This window comes from Aquarana catesbeiana, linkage group LG04 (genome assembly GCF_042186555.1).
Source record: "Aquarana catesbeiana isolate 2022-GZ linkage group LG04, ASM4218655v1, whole genome shotgun sequence".
NCBI classification, from domain to species: domain Eukaryota; kingdom Metazoa; phylum Chordata; class Amphibia; order Anura; family Ranidae; genus Aquarana; species Aquarana catesbeiana.
In genome coordinates this window covers 185,829,508-185,853,436 of record NC_133327.1, presented here as the reverse complement: position 1 = coordinate 185,853,436, position 23,929 = coordinate 185,829,508, and the positions used below count along the sequence as shown (strand labels likewise).

Genomic DNA, 23,929 nt, shown 5'->3' with positions numbered 1-23,929 from the left:
GTGCGGCTCCTTCTGCTTAATTCCGAGCATGCGTGAACTTTTGTGCTGTCGGACTTGTGTACACATGATCGGACTTTCTGACAACAAAGTTTTGATGGCGGAAAATTTGAGAACCTGCTAGCCAACATTTGTTGGCAGAAAGTCCAACAACAAATGTTCTATGGAGCATACACACGGTCGGACTTTCAGCCAACAAACTCACATCCAACATTTGTCGGAAAATCCAATCGTGTGCACGGGGCATTAGAGCTGCTTCACACTGCCCTTCTGCGCTTTGCTAAAGCACAACTGACCCTCACTTTTTGTGTGGGTTGGCTGCGCTTTTCCGTACACTTCTTTGCTGCATCTTTGGTGCGCTTTCTGTAACAACACCAGAACCGCAGGACATCTTAAAAGTCCATAGAAAAGCACAGCTAACCCATACAAATCTCTCAGGTTGGCTATGCTTTTCCCAAAGTGCAGCCGGACAGCACCAGGGCAGTGTGAAGCCACCTCTATGCTGCCAGCATTAGTAAAATAGATAGGACGGTGTATTATATGTACATGTTTTAACTTCTTTTTTACATTTTTCAGTTGCTTCATGTTTTTTGGCCTAGGCCAAATTGATGTCATACATCCAAGGAGTCTGTGGGAGGGGAGGAGGGACTTTCTTAACTAAGCGCAATCTCCTACCTGCATGCCTGAGCTAAGGGCAGATGGATTCCAGGAAGTAAATGCTACATAAATCATCTGCTTTTCTCCGTTTTTTCCGTAGCTGTAATTTAACCATCATTTACAATAAGCATGGATATGCTTGTGAATTCTACATTACTATAAACTCTAGCTAGTCGCATTGGGCTTAAAGAGATGTAGTGTAAATTAAAGCGGTATTAAGCTTACCAGTCATTAGATGTGGTGGCTGTATTCGTTTTCTTTTTTTAGGCTTTGTTCACTCTGTTTTCCCCTGCCACTGAAGGCCCTCTCTGGCACATAAAGCAGGGTGCACTAGTACCTCAAGCACATATTGGACGACTTCTAATCAGTGATAGCTCCTTGACACCCCGTAATCCATGTATATGATTGTAAATGCTTTATATACAATCTTGTCACCCTTGCTTGTGCTTGCTTGACTTGGGCAGGGACAGCTGTATGGGCGAAAAAGTAAATAAATAAATATGAAACTTATAAAAAAAAAAAAAAATGGAAATCTGTAAATATTGTTTAAAAATTAGTGATGGCAAATGGGAAAATGTTAATGTGGACCATGATCTAGATCAGTGGTCTCCAAACTGCGGTCCGTGGGCTGGATGTGCCCTTTGCTTGTCTTTACCTGGCCGTTGGGGCACCATGCCCTCCACTAAAACCAATGGTGGGGCTCTATTCTTTAAACAGACACCAATGATGGGGCACTATTCCTCCCATCGACACCAATGATGGGGCACCATTCCTCCCATAGACACCAATGATTGGGAACCATTTCTCCCAAAGACACCAATGATGGGACACCATTCCTCCCACAGAAACCAATGATGGGGAACCATTTCTCCGAAAGATACCAATGTTGGGGGGACCATTCCTCCCAAAGATACCAATGATGGGGCACCATTCCTCCCACAGACACCAATGATGGGGAACCATTTCTCCTGAAAGATACCAATGTTGGGGCACCATTCCTCCCAAAGATACCAATGATGGGGCACCATTGCTCCCACAGACACCAATGATGGGGCTCCATTCTTCCCACAGATACCAATGATGGGGCACCATTCCACCCAAAGATTACAATGATGGGGCACCATTCCTCCGACAGACACCAATGATGGGGAACCATTCCTCCCAAAGATACCAATAATGGGGCACCATTCCTCCCACAGACACCAATATTGGGGCACCATTCCTCCCACAGACACCAACGATAGGGCACCATTCCTCCCACAGACACCAATGATGGAGCTCCATTCTTCCCACAGACACCAATGATGGAGCTCCATTCTTCCCACAGACACCAATCATGGGGCACCATTCCTCCCATAGACACCAATGATTGGGAACCATTCCCCCCAAAGATACCAATGATGGGGCACCATTTATCCCACAGACACCAATGATGGAGCACCATTCCTCCCACAGACACCAATGATGGGGCACAATTCCTCCCACAGACACCAATGATGGGGCACCATTCCTCTCACTGACACCAATGATGGGGCACCATTCCTCCCACAGACACCAATAATGGAGCTCCATTCTTTCGACAGACATTAATCATGCATCACTATTCCTCCCACAGACACCAATAATGGGGCTCCATTCTTCCCACAGACACCAATTATGGGATGATGGGGCACCATTCCTCCCAAAGATTACAATGATGGTGCACCATTCCTCCTATAGACACCGATAGGGCACCATTCCTCCCATAGATACAAATGATGGGGCACCATTCCTTCCATAGACACCAATGATGGGGCATCATTCTTCCCACTGACACCAATGATGGGACACCATTTCTCCCATAGACACCAATGATGGGGCACCATTCCTCCCACAGATACCAATGATGGGAAACCATTCCTCCCAAAGATACCAATGATGTGGCACCATTGTTCCTATAGACACCAATGATGGGGCACCACTCCTTCAATAGACACAAATGATGGGGCATCATTCCTACCATAAACACCAATGGTGTATAATTTCTACCTTGCACACCAACAACAGGACCACATTCCATCCACTGATACCAACAATAGGCCGCTATTCCATCCACTAAAAACAATGATGGGGAACTGTTTGCTTTTACAGACACCACAGTGTTTTCTAATCCCACTGGCCACAGTCTGGCCCCTCTAAAGCCTAAAAAGACAGTAAACTGGCCCTTTGATCAGAAATTTTGGAGACCCCTGATCTACATGAAAGGAGCTTTTGCTCCAGCCGGTCTGGAAGCAGTTGATGTGCCGCCAGCGCTGGGTATTTTGGACATTTTTTTTCTTCAGCTCCAGAAATAAACCTGCATGGGAAAGGTGTGGGTGTTTAGCCACTGCACGGTATTTACACAGTATTTGTGGCCATTATCTTTCATAGAATACACTCTAATTTCTATTTTAAGGTAAAAACCTGTCTCTCCCTCTTATTTTTCAGCCAAACTAAGCTGCTTACATACTGTCCAGCCATTGAAGACTATTCATGGCTATTAAACACTTCAGCCCCGGAATAATTTACCCCCTTCCTGACCAGGCCATTTTTTGCTATACGGCACTGCGTTGCTTTAACTGACAATTGCGCGGTCGTGCGATGTTGTACCCAAACAAAACATTGGTTTGAGCAAAAGTTATAGCCTCTACAAAATAGGGGATACATTAATGGCATTTTTAATATTTTTTTTTTGTTTACTAGTAATGGCGGTGATCTGTGATTTTTATCGGGACTGCAACATCCGGACACATCAGACACTTTTTTGAGACCAGTGACATTTATACAGCGATCAGAGCTAAAATAGCCACTGATTACTGTATAAATGTCACTGGCAGGAAAGGGGTTAACACTAGGGGGCAATCAAGGGGTTAAATGTGTTCCCTAGATGTGTTCTAACTGTGGGGGGAATGTTGCTGACTAGAGGAGGAGGGAGATCGTTGTTCCTACTTAGTAGGAACACATGATCTGTCTCCTCTCCCCTGACAAAATCGGGATTTGTGTGTTTACACACGCAGATCCCAGTTCTCACTCTGTCACAAGCGATCGCGGGTGCCCGGCGGTCATCGGCTTCGGGGACACGCTGCAGGCATGCACGCACCTGCTACAGTGTCTTAAAGAGTCAATGTACAGCTATGATGGCTCGCGCAGGAGAGCCATCCTGCCGCAGTATAACTGCGGCGGCTGGTCAGGAAGGGGTTAATAATACACTTAAATTTTTATTCCAAGATAAAACCTTCTTTGTCTCTTTCTGTTTGCTGCCTATTCAAGTGCCCAGGTACTGTCCTAAAATGAGCCAAATTCTACCAAACACATACCTGAAGACAATATTTTAAATATTTCGGGAATAATTGGGGATACAGGGATGAAAGAGGGCTCAGGGAATGTTAGGTCGTGTTTTTTTTTTTGTGCACTTTGTTTTAACATTATTGTTAAACTTTTAAAGGATTACTAAAGGTTCGTTTTTTTGTTGTTTTGTTTTTTAAACATGTCATACTTACCTCCTCTGTGCAGTTGGTTTCGCACAGAGTGGCCCTGATCCTCCTCTTCTCGAGTGTCCCATTGAAGAGCCGCTCTCTCTCTGGGCACTCGCACGGGCGTGCTTCGATGTCCTGCTGCTGTGTCTATTGACACAGACGGCAGAACTCGGCCCGGGCCCCCTTGCTCCCGCGTAATTTGATTTGATTGACAGCAGTGGGAGCCAATGGCTGCGCTGCTATCAATCTATCCAATCAGGACCCGAGATACCGACTGGAGCTGGTGTGCTTGTCCACGTCGCTGGAAAGACAGGGTTCAGGTAAGTAAAAGGAGGGCTCTGGGGGGCAGCTGCATCACAGGAGGTTTTTCACCTTAATGCATAGAATGTATTAAGGTGAAAAACCTTGAGGGTGAACAACCCCTTTAAGAAAATGCAGTGTGGTTATGCAAAAAGGAATTTCACATACAATACTTTTAAACAATTTTTTCCTTGGCAAATTTTAGGAAATTGAGGGTTTTAGATTTTTTTTCCCTAAAACTTTCCTGCTGTTACCACAACTGTTCAATTTAGGCCTATTAGCATTGGATAAAAAAATCTGGTGCGCAGTCTAAACTACCTCAAAAAGCCAATTTTCAGGTTTAAATTATTTAGAATGGGGTGTTGCCGCTGTGTTTAAGCTAAGCTAAATACCAAATGCAGCTTGGGCCTCACGTATACTGGGCATCTGAATAAGACCATTTGAAGGCCAGAACTGCTGGCAGGAAAATGTGGCAGAAAAAAAACGCACTAAAAGGCACATATTGCATGTGTGTTTATGCACATCTAGCTTTTGAGCATTAATGCATTTTATTGTCCGAATTATAATTTATTCTAGCCATTGAATTCATTAAAGTTTAAATGCTATACTCGTTTATGCACGTTTAGGCCTATTTGCAAGGTTTTTTTTCTGTCGAAATACTCCTCTACAGAATGTGCCTTTGGTGGGGTTTTTTTTCTGCTTGTAAACTCTCCTCTTCTAATACACCTTGACACATAGGCATACATAGAGGTACTTTTTCTTGAAAAATGTTCATCGCATTCATAAGCAGTGTTTTTTTAAGCAACGCGTGCATGAGGGCTTAACCTCTTGCTGACTGCGCTATAGCCAAATGACTGCTACAGTGTGGTCGCACATTTCTGGGAGGGTGTTTATTGACATCTTGCCAAAACCCCACCATGCAATCGAGGTAAAGGGCCAATCACAGCGGCCATTTACCATATCCAATCACAGCTCATCACATGTAAACAAATGCCGGTTATCGGCATTTCCTTTCCGCAGCACTGTCACTGTCTGAGGAAAGGAAAGCCGATAACCAGCTTTCCTTTGACAGGACACATTACACTGATAATCAGGGCACTGATCATCAGTGCCCTGATGATCAGTGCAGCTCCATCAGTGCCAATCAGTGTCCACCAGTGCCTCCTCATCAGTGCCCATCAGTGCCGCCTCATCAGTGCCTATCAGTGCCTCCTCATCAGTGCCCATCAGTGCCGCCTCATCGGTGCAGCCTCATCAGTGCCCATCAGTGCAATCTCATCTGTGCAGCCTATCAGTGCCCATCAGTGAAGCCTCATCACTGCACATCACTATTTTATAAATTTTATAACAAAGAAAAATGTTTTTTTTTTTCTTCAAATTTTTTGGTCTTTTTTCATTTGTTTAGCAAAAAATAAAAAACCCAGTAGTGATTAAATAGCACCAAAAGAAAGCTCTATCTGTCTAAAAAAGATGATAAAAATGTCACACTGCGGTGTGACAGCACTGAAAGCTGAAAATTGGCCTGGGCAGGAAGTAGGGGAAAGTGCCCAGTAGGCACGTGGTTAAAGGCATTTCCCAAGCATGTACAGTAGTTTTATGGATTAGTGTTTTTCCCCACGTCATCATCAAAGTCACATTAAAAGGACCCTCTCCCCACTGTATGATATTTTAAAAAGTCTTTTTACTTTGTTAAAAAACAAATGACTGATATGACAGTGCGCAGCTCCCCATACCCGCATGGATAATAACTTCCCTATTGTCCATAAGGGTGTTATATTGGGAATAGATATTACAGACAGTATAACAAGTAAGCTTGATCCAACCATTTCATTTTTCATTCAACCATTTTTGGCACAGCTTCCACTAAAAAAGCTTACATAAGCATTCCCATTTAAAGGGAAACTTCACTCCCCAGTATTTTTTAACCCCCTCTTATCTTATGTACTGGGCTGGCTGCAAACAACATACCTAAACACCCAGCAAATCCAACGTTGTTCATTTGGATGCCAATGCTGCCCCATGCTGAACCACCTCAATGACATGCTGCCAGGTCCACTCTCCAACCGCTGTGTGTCCCTGCAACTGCAGTCTCCTGAGTAGGGCTTTTTTTCTCAAACAATAGGTGCTGGAACTTAACCATGGCCCCACAAAACCCCTCCCCCACACACACCCTCCAAATCACATCAAATAGTGGGTGTGTTCTGTCAAATTTCACGAAAACAGTAGGAGGGTCTTAAAGGGGCATTAAATACCAGGATTGCATTACATACAGAGTGCAGAGCTGTCACTTGTAAACACAGAAATCAGACTTCTGTGATTACAAGTGATTGTGGTGAGCAGGCAACAAAGGGTCTGAGCCAGAGGTGGTGGAACTGAGTTCCACCAAGTTCCCCCTGAAAAAAAGCCCTGCTCCTGAGACAGAGTATGCCAGAAGGCTGCAGAAGCAGGGAAATCTCATTCTTGCCTAGTGGAGAATGGAGGCTGGGGACTCTTTTTTTATTTGGTGGAGGGGTGGGTGGAGATGGGGAAGGTTGTCTTTGGAGTAAGATTCCACTTTAAGTAATGGGGGTGGAGCACCACAGACCTCAAACTTATCTCAGGAAACAACAGTGGTCAAAAAAGCTTTCTAGCTTATTCAGTTCAGATGATGTTTGTGCTAGAATTACTGATTCTGGATTTTTTTGCAACTCACGTACTTTATATTGATACTCTTGGCCATAAGAAAAGCACACAAAAGAAGAATTACAGCTGATATTTGAAGTAGACAAAACAATAATTTTTCTTTCAAGTTTTCTATTCAGGTCTTAGTTTACTAAACAGCATACCAGCATAGTTTAGGTTTCTGCAATCAGGTGATTTTATAGAGTGTTATGCCCCGTACACACGGTCGGACTTTGTTCGGACATTCCGACAACAAAATCCTAGGATTTTTTCCGACGGATGTTGGCTCAAACTTGTCTTGCATACACACGGTCACACAAAGTTGTCGGAAAATCCAATCGTTCTAAACGCGGTGGCGTAAAACACGTACGTCGGGACTATAAATGGGGCAGTGGCCAATAGCTTTCATCTCTTTATTTATTCTGAGCATGCGTGGCACTTTGTTCGTCGGATTTATGTACACACGATCGGAATTTCCGACAACGGATTTTGTTGTCGGAAAATTTTATATCCTGCTCTCAAACTTTGTGTGTCGGAAAATCCGATAGAAAATGTGTGATGGAGCCCACACACGGTCGGAATTTCCGACAACAAGGTCCTATCACACATTTTCCGTCGGAAAATCCGACCATGTGTACGGGGCATAAGGGGATGGAGAGGACACGTTTACAGAGAAACTGTCCAACCCCATGTGACAGCGATGGGCATAATTCATGTCATGGAAGACGAGGAGTGAGTCACTTTTTCAGATCTTTCAGTGGCTGAATGGAGCAGTGGGTGCTGAAGGAAAGGAGTATGTGCTCTTGGGGAGGAGGGCAGTAAGGTTCCCCTTTAAATTTGCCCTCCATAGACAAAGGAAAGGGTCCCTGAAAAAACAACTTCCCCCTAAGAGCTCAGAGTTTGACAACCCTTTAAGGCTATTATTATTATAGGCGATTTATGATCTTACAGACTGAAAAAATCTCCTAGAGATTAAATGCCGTTTATGCGTGACTGTCACGCTTGATGAATCGCCAACAATTTTCTTCTCTGGGCAGGGGGATTGTTTAATGACAGCGTTTCCTGGTTGCTAGTGATAGCTGACATTCTGTAATTAAGATGCGTTTTTTACATACAGCGTTGGCCTTTTCTAAATTGGAACAGTTAGCTGTTCTTTGTCTTGACTGGATTATATACCTTGGTGGAGGTATATAATCTGGTGTGTGAGCACCAAAATGGCTGTGCATGTGAAAAACCAAAACAATCTTTTCCAGTACACACTTCTGCAGAAGTATAACAAGTATTTCCTGTTACAAAATCACCAGACATGTACATGTGGAGATCATGTATATGCACGATTAACCGCACGGCTCATTCATTTCTTTGGAAGGAATTAATCTCACAAAGTACGTGCAACACAACTGAATTGTTGTGTGATAATAGATCAGTGCACAGTTGCATGACTGTTAATTGTTTGTGTAGCACCTCTAATTATAATGAATGTGACCAGTGATCGTTCATGGGAGAGTTAAGATTGTCTATTTAGTCCCCGCCTAAGGCATTCTAATGCAAAGGTTTCTGATCATTCCAGTAGAATTGCCCAGTCCCCTGATTATTTTTCCATCCTGAATGTATTGTTAATCTACAAGTTCTTCACGGAGCAATATGTACAGCATCAGCTTATCACTGCTTATTACAATAACAATAATGCCCTGTACACACGGTCGGACTTTGTTCGGACATTCCGACAACAAAATCCTAGGATTTTTTCCGACCGATGTTGGCTCAAACTTGTCTTGCATACACACGGTCGCACAAAGTTGTCAGAAAATCCGATCGTTCTAAACGCGGTGACGTAAAACACGTACGTCGGGACTATAAACGGGGCAGTGGCCAATAGCTTTCATCTCTTTATTTATTCTGAGCATGTGTGGCACTTTGTCCGTCGGATTTGTGTACACACGATCGGAATTTCCGACAACGGATTTTGTCGGAAAATTTTATAGCCTGCTCTCAAACTTTGTGTGTTGGAAAATCCGATGGAAAATGTGTGATGGAGCCTATGGTCGGAATTTCCGACAATAAGGTCCTATCACACATTTTCCGTCGGAAAATCCGACCGTGTGTGCGGGGCATTAGAATCACTGATTGCCTGTCCTGCCTAAGCAAAGACCTTCTGGTTGGTGCTCTTGGTTTATATCCATACATGGCCACAGCTGTGTGGGAATCCTAAGGATTAGGATCATACAACTCTGCAGAGTTGTTGAGAGTTAAGAGTATGCATTATGCCGCGTACACACGACCGGACTTTACGGCATACTTGGTCCGGCGGACCGGAGTCCGTCGGACAATTCGATCGTGTGTGGGCTCCAGCAGACTTTTTTTCCCCAAAAGTTCGACGGACCTAGAAATGAAACATGTTTCAAATCTTTCCGACGGACTCGAGTCCGGTCAAAAAGTCCGCTCGTCTGTATGCTAGTCTGACGGACAAAAACCGACGCTAGGGCAGCTATTGGCTACTGGCTAAGAACTTCCTTGTTTTAGTCCGGTCGTACGTCATCACGTACGAATCCGTCGGACTTTGGTTGATCGTGTGTTGGCAAGTCCGTTTATTCGGAAAGTCCGTCGAAACATCCGCCGCACAAAGTCTGCTGTAAAGTCCACTCGTGTGTACGCAGCATAAGGTACATCTCCAATATGTGCCTTGTAGATTAAATCTCCAGATAAAGATAACCAAAAGTCACATCATAAATGGCAGTGACAGTCCCGGAAAGAGCTTACTGATGGATTTACCAGCATGAAGCACACTATTATAAAATCACATTTTGTCAGGTATAATTTGGTTCCTATTTAAGTACTTTATATAGCCTAACAAGCTGTACTTTTATGTTATATGTGGTAGTTGCAATGGCATGTTTAGTTCTAGGAAAAGTCACTGGAAGAAATAAATAAGAGCCTGTCATCTGACCATTTGCCCTAAGGTACATATTAGGTCTATAGAAACTAGCTGCTAAGTTAAAATTAGTAACGGGCTAGTACTGGATATGAATGTTGTGAATGTAGTGAACTGTAGCAGTCAGCAGGGAGCTTGTGCTAATCAACACGGTATGCTCTTCAGTAGCAGCATATTGCTAATCCCTATACCACTAATGTTTTTTAAATAGCACCTAGCACAGTCTGAATATAAACCCCATTCATGACCACAAGCAGTGTATACAATGGCAAACAGAATTGTGTAAGCAGAGAGAAAAATGCATACAATGAGCTTTTTAACATAACCTCATCTCTAAGAAGACCAACAGTAGGTTAGAACTTAACAACTATAATGGTTAGTCCTTAGCGCACAGATGTCTAAACAATCACTCCTGCTGAAAAAAGTCCCACTGCTGGAAAAAACGCCACCCAGGCGAATAAACATTTGCTGGGTCCCACAGTCTGGTGAGAGTTTATATTGTTTTAAGAACCTGTGTACATCTGCAAGCATCAAGACTATGCTAATAGATTACATAAGCGCTGGTTTTGTCTGAAAGGAATTTAATAATATAAGGGGACTTTCTTGGTATAAAATGATCTCAAACAACATTTTTTTCAATTTCGCATCATTTAAAAATCCAGCCGGGTTATTTATGCAAAATTTTCTAAAAACAGCATAATGCAGTAGCTTAGTAATAAATATATAATGTGTATGAAAAATATTTCTGAACAATAATTCTACACATTTAGAATACAAATATTAATGTGAAATTAAACATAAGCAGTGATAATGATACAGTGGGAACTATGATACACATGGATATATCATAGCACTGCTTGGTTAGAGCTATGTCCCCTCACATATAGGTGGATCACATATATGGATTAGGTAAGGACGAATCTGCCCAGGATATTCATCTGGGTTCTCTGATTTATGCTTTAAATCTGCAAAACCCCAGTTGCAGGGACACACAGCGGTTGGAGAGCGGACCTGGCAGCATATCATTGAGGTGGTTCAGCATTGGCGTCCAAATGTGTGTATTATGTTGTTTGCCCAGCACATAAGATAAGAGGGGGTTAAAAAATACTGGGGAGTGAAGTTTCCCTTTAAATGGGAATGCTTATGTAAGCTTCTTTAGTGGAAGCTGTGCCAAAAATGTTTGAATGAAAAATGAAATGGTTGGATCAAGCTTACTTGTTATACTGTCTGTAATATCTATTCCCAATATAACACCTAATTGGCTTTATTGGCAACACCATTCATTTCCTTACCTACTATTTTTTTATAAATCCTTCAAAATTTGTAATACTCAATGAATTAGTACATTTAGTGCATTCAAGTGGGGCCAGACATATATCTGCACTTTTGATAAAGACCTTGAATATATTTAGTATGCTAATTGTCCATATATACTACATTATGTTATGCTATTTTTGAATTCATTTCTAACAAATACCTTGTATAGTCACATTTAGAGCATTCCTTATTTGCTCATTTATCTGCATTTCCAATAGTAGGTAATTTGTCTATATTTATAGCAACTTGTTCTGTTCCATCTACGATTAAATGCGTCAGTCATCGCAACATACAGTAAACATGATGAAGTGTTTGAGCAAGCAATGTCTAGTCACCCATCAGTTGGCTCGCCTTCTAAAATGAACATGAACAGAAAATGTTAAGCTTATAGCTGACTAATCGGGCATGATTTGATCTAACGCTGTCTGGTTTGAGATAACGATGTCCAGTATCAGCTAGCTACCCTTTAATAGCTTCCTTTATTGGGAAACTGCAAACCTGTGTCTCTGTAATATAAAAACAGTCGATCATCTCCTATCCGATATATCTAATACTTTTATCATTTTCCAGTATTTTTAGAAAAGATGGGTAATGCGATTTTCTGTCACCTAGCTGCCAGAGTACCTCAATATATATCAAATAATGTCTACCAACCCTGGTTAAATTTAAGGTGCCACGTGCATTACTTATTTTTAGCACCAAATAATCAGAATCCATATATATTTACAGTCATTACACTTGTGATTCAGTGCAGAATGTTTGATCAGTGTAGGCGTCCATAAACCAATCAATCTGCTCAGTAGTGCTGGGATATACACTTTGTTAGCTTAGGTATTTACTTACAAGTGCCACAGTATTAAGGATTTGTCAATACCTACAAATTCCTGGACTGATAATTTCTCTTTCATATGCTAACTGGTAATTAATATCTTGTCTGTTTTTACTTGCAACCTATTAAAAAATGGCATGTTTGACCAGTAAGGCTTAGAACTAGGGCGGTTACTGATTAAAATTTTCGTGTTCGATTAATCGTTTTTTTTTAAATCGATTAATCAACTAATTTAGATTAATTATAATGCACATACAGATCCAACTACTTTTAGCTGATCTCCTTGAATTGCCACTCTGCATTAGTCAGTGGTAAATGTGGTATACACTATATACAATCACCCGACACTAGTTAGTTTCCACAATCCATGACTGAACTTCACAGTTCACATAAATACGTTTTAAATTCAAACTGTAGCATTGACATAAGTAATTTTTTTTATTAAACTTTAAGAAAAACGTAGAAAGTTAGTTTAACTTTAATTATAAAACTTATCTAGTATATTGACTGTCAAATTTGGTTATCAAATTTGCCTAAACTTAGCTCACTGAATGATCCCAGTTAACCACATCCATATTTACCATCACTGTCCAGGCTGTCTGGTGACTTCCCTTCGTTAGCAGACGGAGGCACTTGGGGAAGGGGGGAAGGGTCCGGTGACGTCGATGTCCGTGATGTCACCGGATCTCCGACGGAACTCCCTGAAGACCCGGAAGCCGGCGGAGAGGTGAGTACCGATCAAAAGAATTTTGATCGATCAAAAAAATTAACGATTAATCGAGGAATTAATCTTTAATTTCCACAGCCCTACTTAGAACCATTACTTAAAGGGGAATTAACTCTCTCAATCAACATTGATTATTTTTAATCCTTATGATGCTATGATGGGAAGGTATATCATATTTACTGGTTTTAAACTTTTTATTTGACATTTCTTCAGTTGCTTCCTGGTTTCTGGCTTAGGCCAAAATTATGTCATACATCCCCAGAGTCTTCATGAGCATTTTTTTTCCTTTTTCAGCTATGCACACCCTACTGTCTGCATGCCTGAGCTAAGGGCAGATGGATTCCAGAAAGTAAATGCTACACTAATCATCTGCCTTTACTCAAGATGACCACAGCTAGAAATGCTAGGGGCTTGGAAACTTGGATGAATGGCTGAGTTTAAATATTAAAATGAGTTAAATAGTGTTTTCAGTTCCTGGCACTCAGATACAGTTAAGGCCCCTTTCGTACTGCCACACTGATGCACTTCAGTTTGACCACAGCATTGTGTACCCGCTTTTGGGTGCGGGTTAGCTACCCTTTCCCATTGACTTATATTATCTTGTACAGTTTTTCAGGAAATGCACCAGAACCACAGGTGCCACCAGAACCACCAGATAAAAGAACTCAATGAAAAAGCATAGCTAACCCATACCAAACCCGCTGGTATACTGCGCTGCCCCACAGTGTGGTTTGACAGTGTGAAAGGGGCCTTAGTTCTGCTTTAGGTAAGACAAAAAAGTTTGATCAGTTAAGTGGGCACATACAGATAGAGTATACTACTTGCATGTATGAAAATGATATAAAGGTGATATACATATGTGAACAATAATGCACACTTACATATCTATGATTACCTTATGCCGTGTACACACAGGCGGACTTTTCGGCATCAAAGGTCCGACGGTCTTTCCGACGGACTTTCAACTGACTTTTGACGGACTTCCAATGGACTTTCGAACGAACGGACTTGCCTACACACGATCACACCAAAGTCCAATGGATTCGTACGTGATGACGTACGACCAGACAAAAATAAGGAAGTTGGTAGCCAGTAGCCAATAGCTGCCCTAGCGTCGGTTTTCGTCCGTCGGACTAGCATACAGAGGAGCCGATTTTTCGACTGGACTCGAGTCCTTCGGAAAGATTTGAAACATGTTCCAAATCTAAAGTCCGTCTGATTTTCGACCGAAAAAGTCTGCTGCAGGTCTGATGAAGCCCACACACGGTTGGATTGTCTGACGGATTCGTCCCGTCAGGCCAGTCCGGTCGAAAAGTCCACCCGTGTGTACACCACATTAGACAGCTTGGGTAGAAAAAAAGAAACCTTCTTCAGTGTGTCAGAAATTTCTGCCTAGGAAAGGGGTGGTAAAAGAACAAAGTAAGAGATGGAGTTGAAATATTTCAAAGATCTGAATGTATATATAGTCACCTGGAGAAGTAGATGATGCCAAAGATTTAAATGAGGTCCGATTCATCTTTGTGTTTCTTCAGTAGTACAGTGTGCCTCTCTGCTGCATGGAAAATGCATTGCTGGGGCATTTTCTTTCATTTCCATAGCTGTTACTCATGCTGTGCTCCTGCACAGTGTCCTGGAAAAGGAAAAACTGAAAATCATTTGTATAATTTAATAGTTCCTGATGTTTTTTAATATAAATACAGTATATAATATAATCTGATATACAATATCGGCTTTCAAATTTTGTTAAATAAAATTGACCCAGAACGATTATGTTTTTTCTTTAATCCTTGTTGGCATAACAGAGACTCAAACATAGTGCAGAAATGTAATAAATCACACTCTTTAGACAGAGCCAGTACCCCTGAGTCCATGAATGAGGTCGATGCCTATCAAAGTAAGGAGATCACAAGAAGCTTTATTTTGCGTGATTACACATTTCATAGTAATCCTAGTAATTCTGCATCTAATCAATCCTGAATGTCAGGATCAATTTAATTAGAAAATGTGTTATTGCAAATTCACACAAATGAGCTTATTAAGAAGCATAATACAAACAGCAAAAAAAAAAAAAAAAAATGAGTGAACAGTAACCCAACAACCAATCAGAAATAGTTATTTTACAGTTAACTGATCTGATTGTTATGGATCACTGCAATTTCCACATCATGTTTGTTTTTTTCTGTTGCTTTACTAATGAGGCTGAGGTCAGAATTGTCTTCTGTACCTTAAATACCAGAACTTAAAAGAGAAGTATGTGTTTTCTTGAATCATACAGTACTTACCTAGGTGGATGCAGCATTGGTCCGATGCTGCATCTGTCCCCTAGCGCTTTTAAGACTGAGAACTGAGCAATCTAACACCGCCGATAGTCAGTGGCTCTCTGCTTTCTCCTCCAGCGCTTACTGGAGCGCTGAGCTGTGGAGGGGGCGGGAGCGGCTGGCTCAGGCTCTCAGCGGCTCACTGAGAGGCTGAGACAGGTGTCAGTCCAGGCACCTGGCAGATCCAGACTTCCAATGTCAGGATGATGTGATGTTTGGACTGATTTCTGTGACGTCAACAGAGAGCGGATTTCAGTCCCCTTTCTGCTGAAAACGGGTCACAGGAGTGCAAAACGAATTGTACTCCTGTGATCCATAGGAGAAGTCCAGCCAAATCTTTAGCTGGACTTCTCCTTTAAATGCTGTGTGTTGAGGTGTGTTGAGTTATTTTGAGGGGACAGCAAATGTACACTGTTATATAAGCTGTACACTCACTACTTTACATTGTCACAAAGTGTAATTTCTTTAGTGTTGTCACATTAAAAGATATAATAAAATATTTACAAAAATTTGAGGTGTGTACTTACCTATGCAGATGCAGAATCTGTCCCCCGGCGCTTCTCATGCCCCGTACACACGGTCGGATTTTCCGACGGAAAATGTGTGATAGGACCTTGTTGTTGGAAATTCCGACCGTGTGTAGGCTCCATCACACATTTTCCATCGGATTTTCCGACACACAAAGTTTGAGAGCAGGATATAAAATTTTCCGACAACAAAATCCGTTGTCGGAAATTCCGATCGTGTGTACACAAATCCGACGGACAAAGTGCCACGCATGCTCAGAATAAATAAAGAGATGAAAACTATTGGCCACTGCCCCGTTTATAGTCCCGACATACGTGTTTTACGTCACCGCATTTAGAACGATCGGATTTTCCGACAACTTTGTGTGACCGTGTGTATGCAAGACAAGTTTGAGCCAACATCCGTCGGAAAAAATCCTAGGATTTTGTTGTCGGAATGTCCGAACAAAGTCCGACCGTGTGTACGGGGCATAAGTTCTCAGAGCTTCTCAGAGAGCTGGTGACTGTCAGTCAGTGGCTCTCTGCTGTCTCCTCCAGCGATTACTGGAGCGCTGGGCTATAGAGGGGGCGGGAGCGGCCGGCTCAGGCTCTCAGTGGCTCACTGAGAGCCTGAGCCAGGTGCCAGTCCAGGCATGTGGGTGGATCCCAACCACATGGTCACGATCCCTCCTGAGCCTGAACTGGCTTTGTGATGTCAGCCAAAAGCGGGCTTCAGCTCACTGTCTGCTGAAAACTGGTCACAGGAGTGCAGAACAATCTGCACTCTTGTGATCTACAGGAGAAGTACAGCCAAACAAGCTTTGGCTGTACTTCTCATTTAATTATGTTAATGTTGTGGATATATGCATGGACATAAGAAACAATAATGCCCCGTACACACGATCGGACTTTCCGCCCAAAAAAACGTGGATTTTTGTTTGAAGGTTGTTGGCTCAAACTTGTCTTGCATACACACGGTCACACAAATGTTGGCCAACAATTACGAACATGGGAACGCGGTGACGTACAAGATGTACGACGAGCAGAGAAAAAGGAAGTTCAATAGCCAGTGCGGATCCTTCTGCTTGATTCTGAGTATGCGTGAACTTTTGTGTGACGGACTTGTGTACACGATCAGACCTCACCGACAACAAAGTTTTGATGGCAGAAAATTTGAGAACCTGTTAGCCAACATTTGTTGGCGGAAAGTCCAACAGCAAATGTTCGATGGAGCATACACACGGTCGGACTTTCTGACAACAAGCTTACATCTAACATTTCCCGTCGGAAAATCTGACCGTGTGTACGCGACATAAGACTGTTTATATTCACAACATATAATTAGTTGATACATTTTAGCAATAAAAATATCACTTGAGTCACCCTTTATTTTTTATCGCATGCTTCACTTATCTTTACCTGACAACATTCATAGAAGTCACATACTTCTTGTGAGACAGTAAATTAGTCAGTTATTAAATGAATCCCATGCATCAGAGAAAATAATAAACACTCAATCTGCAAGCTTATGCAGACTCTACTATTTTCATCCTGTTTAACTGCAGTCATTTATTTAAAGGTATTGGATGAGTGGAAACAGAAATCCTGCTCTATCCAAAGACTACGGAAGCCTTAAATCTTTTTCAGTGAACTGCTGGAATGTGCAACCTAGAGGCTTGCTAGATATGTATGCAGAAATATACAAGGGATCTAAACCAGAACAAGATAAAGGTTATATTTAATTATTTAATAGTTTGCATATATTATTTTCAGCTACAGTTAATTATGATGACTTATTTCCAGTACAGGGTTTACCACCTTTCAATAAATCCAAGGCTGCATACAGCACAACAGTTTTCTCTGTGCTTAGACTGAGCAACTCCAACATTTGCTAGAAGTGCTGGTGTGGATGGCAGGAAGAACATGGTACTGTGAGCACCTTCTCTACAGAAGAAATGTTTTTATTTTTTCGCATAGATTAAAAGCTGCATTTTTTTTTTTTTTGCTAGAAAATCACGCCAAACACCCACTCAATTATCCATTTTCTGAAAGCAGAGGCCCTGTAGAATAGTGGCACTTGCACATTTTATATCGCACGATATTTGCGCAACTGTTTATTAAAGCTATATTTTCTAGAAAAATACACTAAAATGAATATAACTGTGGACAAACACAATATTATGCCCACATGTTTTGTAAAATGAAAAAAAGGGGCTGTGTTAATTAAATGGACACTAAACATGTCAAGCCCTAAAAACGTGCATGCCTATAAATGGAAAAAACAATGGTACCCAAAATTGGCCATAAACAACACTTTAAAATCCTTTACAGATCGTCAGTTTAGTGTTAACAGTGAATGATGGCCCACGAATTATTGCTCTCACTATAAATATTTGCGTGCTGCTTACACACACACATATGTGTCCTACATCTGAGATTGATTTGTATGTGTGCACGGGGTAAGAGGATTACTTTTATTTATTTATTTATTTTTTTTATTATAAATACATTTTTTAAACTTTTTTAAACTTTCTTGCTATCATAAGGGGGCTAACACACAGTTTAAGACACAGGATGTCTCAAGCTTATAAGTTGACCTCAACGAACTATTTAATTGGGCAACTCTGTGACGAATGAGGTTTAAACACTTCTGGACTGCCCACCGTGGATTTATGTCGCTACTTTGATGTTAAATACCATTGCTATGGCAGCAGATAGCTGCCATAACCCCGGTATTTTCTTAAACGGTGGGCGGTCCGCTTTAAGATAAATTGGTCTCTGCGGCGCTTCGCTGCAAGATCATTTTTATCGGCGGCGGGAGAGGTGCCCACCCCCCTCCCGCTGCGTCCTGGTCGTCTCCACCGTTTACCGGAGACAATCCAAAAATGTCCTCTGAGAGGCAGGAAGTCGAGTGAGGAAATGATGGCCCCCACTCGACTCAATGCCTTTGGATGACGGAAGCGACGTCAAACGTCACTTCCGCCCAACGGCCTAAAGAGACAATTTTTTTTAATTGAAAAAAAAAAAATACTTTTTTTTTTTTAATTGCATTTAAGTATAAATGTGAGATCTGAGGTCTTTTTGACCCCAGCTCTCACATTAAAGAGGTCCTGTCATGCTTTTTTTCTATTACAAGGGATGTTTACATTCCTTGTAATAGGAATAAAAGTGATCCAAAAAAATTTTTTTTAAAGGGACTATGTAAAAAAAAAAAAAAGAAAAAAATAATTTTAAAGCACCCCGTCCCTCCGTGCTCGCATGCAGAAGCGAACACATATGTGAGGCGAGCCTGCATATGTAATCGGTGTTAAAACCACACGTGAGATATCGCCACGATCGTTAGAGCGAGAGCAATAATTCTAGCAAAAACCAACTCTGTAACTCAAAACTGGTAACCTGTAGACATTTTTAAATGTCCCCTATGAAGATTTTTAAGTGTCAAAGTTTGTCGCCATTCCACGAGTGGCCGCAATTTTGAAGCATGACATGTTGGGTATCCATTTACTCAGCGTAACATTATCTTTCACAATACAAAAAAAATTGGGCTAACTTTACTGTTTTCTTCTTTTTTAATAAAAAAAAAAAAGTGTATTTTTTCCAAACAAATTGCGTTTGTAAACTAAAAAATGTTATCTTCAGATGAATGAAACTGATTAAATGCAAAGGTAATTTCTATCTCCCTATCCTATGTCTGAAGGTCAGTTTTTCTTTACAGCAGCTGCTGTAATACATAGATGCTGTAGTTCCACAGCAACTCCCAGCTGTTATTTTGACAGGCAGAAATTGCTGGCAAGTATGAGAGGTGGGGGGAAGGGGCTTCAGTGGGGGAGACGGACAGGGCATGCTACACATGGCCTGTGTACTTCAGCTATGTTGTGTGCCCAATGTCCTCCACTGATTAAAGGAGAAGGTCACCTTTATAATAAAAATAATAAATGCACATCTTTTTGCAAGTAAAATATATATATATTTATATATTTTTTTTTACTAGGACCCTGCAAAGCATTGCATCCTCGATCAGGAAGCATTGATCAACCACCTAGAGCACCCAACAGTGCCCTGGTAGTTCTTTGAGAACTACAAGTCGTCCACTGCAAAGACTGTTGGAACTTGTAGTTCTATTCAAAGAACTCTGTGAATGAATGACGCAGCCAGGTGGATGGAGCCCCACATGGCCGCATTTTTTTAAAATTGTGACACTGGGTGCGGGGAGAGGATGCGGGGCTCGCTGTCACAAAAGGGGATCAGGGGGTGCGGGGGCTGCTGGAATAGTAGCATTGCATCCATTTAGGGTGTAACATGTAACATGTTACAAAAGCTAAAGTTATCCTTTAACCGATTCCTGACCAGCGTACGCCGATATACGTCGGCAGAATGGCACTGGTGGGCAAAAGGGCATACAGGTACGTCCCCTTTAAGAAGCGGCACTGCGGGCGCATCTGCCGCGTTCTCCATGACCGTGGATCCCGCGGACTCGATGTCCACCGGGTGCCTGCGATCGTGTCACGGAGAGGTAGAATGGGGAGATGCTTTTGTAAACAAAGCATTTCCCCATTCTGCCTAGTGACAGGACAGAGATCACTGTTCTCTGTCATCGAGAGCAGTGATCGCTGTCATGTGTGTTGTAGCCCCTCCCCCCACAGTTAGAATCACTACCTAGGACACACTTAACCTCTTGATCGTGCCCTAGTGGTTAACCCCTTCACTGCCAGTGTCATTTACACAATAATCAATGCATTTTTATAGCACTGATCGCTGTATAAATGACAATGGTCCCAAAATAGTGTAAAAAATGTCCGATATGTCCGCCATAATGTTGCAGTCCTGTTAAAAATCACAGATCGCTGCCATTACTAATAAAAAATATTAATAATAAAAATGCCATAAAACTATCCCCTATTTTGTAGATGCTATAACTTTTGCGCAAACCAATCAGTATATACGCTTATTGCAATTTTTTTTTACCAAAAATATGTAGAAGAATACATATCGGCCTAAACTGAGGAAAAAAATAGTTTTTTTATATATTTTTGGGGGATATTTATTATAGCAAAAAGTAAAAAATAATGCGTTTTTTTCAAAATTGTCGCTCTTTTTTTGTTTATAGCGCAAAAAATAAAAACTGCAGAGGTGATCAAATACCACCAAAAGAAAGCTCTATTTATGGGAAAAAAAGGATGTCAATTTTGTTTGGGTACAACGTCGCACGACATCACAATTGTCAGTTAAAGCGACGCAGTGCCGAATCGCAAAAAGTGCTGTGGTCAGGAAGGGGTAAATCCTTCCGGGGCTGAAGTGGAAAACAGTAGAAAAATAACAGTTACATAGAGAAAAAAAGGAAGGTGCTAATTAGGGTTAAATAAGGGTTAATAAGAGATTAAATAATGTAAAATTATTTTTTTGTTTACTTGTATGACTGATGTCATGAATGCAACAGACAAGGCACTATGTAACAATAATGCTGTTACATCATATTTCTTTATGACACTTCCAGAATCTGTACACAGATACTGCCTGGAAGTATGTGCTTGGGCAGCTGCAGCCAAGGAAAAAAAACTTTTTAAAATGTTTTTTAAGTGTATCTTCTATAGCCAATTACAGAAATGGTTAAACCACCAGATCTCACCTCTATTAGCCTGGTTTGTAACTAGCACAGAGAAAAGTCTGCTGTGTAGACTTTTCTAGAAGCGGACTACTACTTCAAACAGAATTTAAAGTAATTTTACATTAATTTTATATAAACACATGAAAGAGATCAGTCTGGTCTAAATAATCTTATCAATGTGTGTTACTGTTTAAAAAAAAAAACTCACATAACTGTATCATTTTCAGTTAGGTTAATAAACAAGGCAAGGCTGTGTACACTCATATATATCCAACAGAAAGTGAAAAGAAAAAAAGAAAACAGGATTCTCGCTTGCAAATGAAGGTTGTTCTTTACTGTTCCTTCTGACTGATTGAAAACAATGCATTTCCCATATAACTGAGATTAAACAATTAAATGAACTATGAGTACTGTACACATAAATACACAATACTTACTCTTTATTATCTGTAAAAGAATGAAAATCATGCAGAAATACCAACATTTAGGAACCGAACACAGTTTGCTTTCTTTTACCCTGTGCTTTTTCCTTATTCCATATATTTTAAAGAACACTGCGAACAAATGAAAATAATTTTACAGTTTATAGCCGATGAAAGACATTTCTACAGCAGAATTTTCAAAGGTTAGAGCAAACCTTGATAAAAAAATTGTCTCACTGTAGTGATTGTCAACTGACAGAAAGAACAATAAAAGTGTATCTAAACCCAAAAACAAAAAATGAAATATATTGCATCTTACCAGTCATTACAGAAATAGACCAATGCCCACTACTGTGAGCTGTCAATCAACATCAAGGTGGACCTGAATGGGGAACAAGTCTCTCAGTTTCCCACCTGGCTTAGCACGCTCTACTACAAAGCTCCTTTGCCATGTGCCTGTCAATGTGACAAGCACAGTGCAATGAGGAAGGGAGAGCAATGAGGAAGGCGTGTCCAGTACGGGCACCCCATCCTCTGAGTCAAGCTCTGGCAGATCCATGTACTGTTCTCTGATAGGTACATGAATGAGGTGCAAACACCAACAATTTCATTGCATCAGCGCAATGGAATGCCAAACGGTGTCTTCAACACCTTTTATGAATTCCCCCCTACTGTATCTATCTATGAAGAAACAGTGTTGTCACCCTAGGACAGAGCCTCTCCCTCTATAGTCCTCAAAGAAAGCCAAGAAAAATGTAACTAACAAGAGGAAATATCATCGGAAGTTATCAGCTGACGAAAAGATTGAACAAAACACTTTTACAGGTATATTTATCTGACCAAAAGAGACCAATTAAGATATGTGCCATGCTAAGGTTTAGGTATAATTTAATATAGTGGCACATACTTTAATAAACTTCAAACACTAAACTGCACATTCCCAGATGTCTTCCTACTCTCTTACAGTGCAAGTGTCTGATATTTATAGGTCCTTTCAAACTATTTGGCATCAGGCATTATTTTCTGTAAGATATCTTTTATGTCATACTGGTGTAATGTATACAGTTTATACCACATTTATAGGAACAAATAAAGCAGTATAAATAATACATTAAAGTGTAAAATGATGACTTAAAGTGGAAGTTCAGTCAAACATTAACTATACTTAACTTACCCCTATTTCTAATGCTGTGTACACACGACCGGACTTTCTGTCAGAGTAGACTCTGACAGTCTTTCCGACGGAGTTCCGCTGAAACAGACTTGCCTACACACGATCACACCAAAGTCCGTTCATTAAGAACGCGATGACATATGACGGGACTAGAAAAAGGAAGTTCAATAGCTAGTAGCCAATAGCTGCCCTTGCGTCCTTTTTGGTCCGTCGGACTAGCATACAGTCGAACGGTTTTCCCGATAGGGATTGAGTCCGTTGGAAAGATTTGAAACATGTTCTATTTCTAGGTCCGTCAGAATTTTATAAAGAAAAAGTATGATGAAGCCCACACAGGATCGGAATGTCCGACGGAATGATTCTGTCAGGCCTTTTCTGCCGGAAAGTCCGGTCGTGTGTACGCGGCATTAGCCTACTCTATCCACCCTGTAAAGGAAAGATCTGTATACCTACCTATGCTGAGGGTGCTCTGGTCTGGTCACATGATTGGGTCCCAGGGCTGGCTTCAGAGAAGAGGGGGGATCACCAAGATCAGCCACAGACTTGCTATGGGTCATCAGTTGGTAGCCGTCCCTCCTCTACACTGAAGCTGGCACTGGGACCCAATCATGTAACCAGACCAAAGCACCCTCAGAATAGGTAACTATACAGACCTTTCCATCCACAGGGTAGATACAGTAGGCTTAGAATGGGGGTGGGAGTAGATTTAGGAATAGTTAGTGTTTGACGGGACTTACATTTTAAGTAATAGAGACCATCCCAAACCCCTCTTATTCGCACAGTTGTTTATAAAGCAAGTTCAACAAAAGAAAAAAAAAAGTTTCAAGGCTTTCTACAGTCAAACAGAAGCCAGGCTTTTATTGCTGCCTATGTCCCCACTAGAGACTTTTCACTTCCTGAGGTTGGAGGCACAGAAACTGATAGTGTTGTGAAAATTAACCAAGGTTTGGCGCTCTGTGGGTAAATAATGAACAAAAAAAAGGTAGCTGC

General features: G+C 41.3%; 1 protein-coding gene and 1 long non-coding RNA gene across 2 annotated transcripts in view; one reads left to right on the top strand and one right to left on the bottom strand.

Annotated features, from left to right (window-relative positions):
- The window catches only part of ERICH6 (glutamate rich 6), a 102,056-nt gene that overhangs the window by 65,695 nt on the left and 12,432 nt on the right, over positions 1–23,929 (top strand). The window lies entirely within an intron of this gene.
- On the bottom strand, positions 885–22,210 carry LOC141141448 (uncharacterized). Its single transcript, XR_012244086.1, has 3 exons — positions 22,085–22,210; positions 14,385–14,544; positions 885–1,124 (listed from the first exon to the last, which is right to left on the bottom strand). It is a non-coding gene; the product is annotated as an uncharacterized lncRNA (long non-coding RNA).